General features: G+C 30.1%; 1 non-coding gene across 1 annotated transcript; it reads left to right on the top strand.

Moving 5' to 3' along the window:
* Positions 1 to 327: 327 nt before the first annotated feature.
* On the top strand, positions 328 to 430 carry LOC149514070 (small nucleolar RNA R71). The gene has a single exon (XR_016329457.1). It is a non-coding gene; the product is annotated as a small nucleolar RNA R71 (small nucleolar RNA).
* The last annotated feature ends 1620 nt before the right edge of the window (positions 431 to 2050 follow it).

The following is a 2050-nucleotide window of genomic DNA, read 5'->3' as shown; positions in this document are numbered from 1 at the left end:
GGGCTAGTTGACCTATTTGGTTTTCAAGGTTCTTAATTAAAGCAACATGGCTTTGGATGTTGGCATTAGGCTTCTAGGGCTTATATCTTTTTGGTTAGGGTGACTTACTAGTAATTGATGGAGGTAATAGCATCTATATTAAATAAACCAACAGATTGTTTTACTTACCTTCTTTTTCATGCCTTATTGGTAGTTGTTAATTCAATTAGTTCATTGGCTTCCTTAAGAGTCTTATTCATAATTGCCCCTCAAATAGCTAAGTTTAAAATGGTTTTCGTGGGTGGTGTGAGACCATCGTAAAAAATTTAGATTTGCAGCCATTAGGGTAAACCATGATGTAGGCACTTAGCAAATCTTTGAATCTTTCCCATGTATCATATAATGTTTCACTAACTACTTGCATAAATATGGTGATCTCATTTCTTAATTTAGCTATTTTTGTTAGCGAAAAAAACTTTACCAAGAACTTTTGTACCAAGTTATCCTATGTGGTGATAAAAACAAGTGGTAATGATTGTCAAACAATTTTTTGCCTTATCCCTAAGAGAAAAAGGAAAAAAGTCTTAGTCTAATTGCATTATCAAAAACACTATTATAGTAAAAAGTATCACATAATTCAAGAAAATTAGAAAGACGAAGGTTAAGATCATCATTTGGTAGTCTTCCGAATTGCATAGAAGTTTAGACCATTTGTATTATTGAAGGTTTGATCTCAAATTTGTTGGCTTGAATAGTTAACCTTCTAATGGATGCTTGAAAACCATTAAAGTTAAGAACTATATAATCCTTTAAGGTTTTTTTAGCCTTATTGTTTGCATTAGCCATTGGTGTTGGTGCAGGTTATGTTGGTTGCTCTTTTCTTCTTTTTATGAATGTTTTTTCAATTTTTTAATCAATTGGAACTAAATTAACACTTTTGGATTTGTGCATGCAAACAAGAAAAAATCAAAGAAAAGAAAAATAAAAGTAATTAAAAAAAGTTTAGATTATAAAAGTTTAAAAAATCCTTATTGATATTGAAAACACTGCTATAGTCCCTAATAATGGTGCCAAAAACTTGATTACAACTTTTTAGATAGCCAACAAGTGCACAGATGAAGTAATAAAATAGAAGTATTCCAGTATTATCTCCCAAAGGATTATAAATTATAAATGTTCGGTTACTCTTCAAGTACCAATGGCAAGATCTTAAAATCCCATATCTAAATAGATGAAAACTTGGGTTTGGTTGCAAAATAAAGAAAAGTAAGTTTGTAGGCTTAGATCTTAACTTCACCAACTATCATTTAGGAAGTAAAGGAAAGTAGACAAAAGTTAGATCTAAAAGAATAAGAATAAAAATAAAGAGAACTTGAGATGGCCGAATGCTTGAAAAGAACTTGAAACAATGTTTGTATAAAAATAAAGTTGTAAATCACCCAAAAAAGTAATGGCCAAAACTTGTAAACAACTAAAGAAGAAATTCTTGAATCTAACTTGAGAAATAAAGAATGCATGCTAAAAAAAAGAGAGTAAAAACAAGATTTGAAATTAAAAGTAATGAAAAAGAGATTTTGGAAAAATACTTCTTTAATTGAAAGAAAATAATTTAAAGAACAAAGCTTTTGTTATTTGCAAATCTATCACCCAAGCTAATAACTAAGCTAAACAACAAACTAAAAAAAGAACTAAGAAAAGAGAGAAGAGAAAGGAAGAATAAGATGATGGATAATGAAATAAGGTGAATGGGCTTCCTATTTATAGTGAGAGGTTCGGCCAAAGGGGATAGGATTATAAGAATTATGTTTAAATTCAAATACCATATGATAGAGCTCAATCTTGATCTCTAAATCATCATGGTCAAATAAGACTTTTCATGGTGGAGTGGTTTTGGGTGAGTGGTTTCTTAGGATTTAATCTTAGCCCTTTGATCTTTGTAACTTCCATCTTGATCTATTTTTCTAGGTAGGTTTGGCTAACTCTTGGATTATAAGATACTACATTTGAATTTCATCCAAGCCTTTTCATTTCAAATGGCAAGAGTCATCATTTTATCATGACTCTTTAAAGA

The sequence above is a fragment of the Durio zibethinus genome, chromosome 17, assembly GCF_047325235.1.
Source record: "Durio zibethinus cultivar Kanyao isolate XHJ-2024 chromosome 17, ASM4732523v1, whole genome shotgun sequence".
Lineage (NCBI taxonomy): Eukaryota > Viridiplantae > Streptophyta > Magnoliopsida > Malvales > Malvaceae > Durio > Durio zibethinus.
This window is presented reverse-complemented; position numbering and strand designations above follow the sequence as displayed.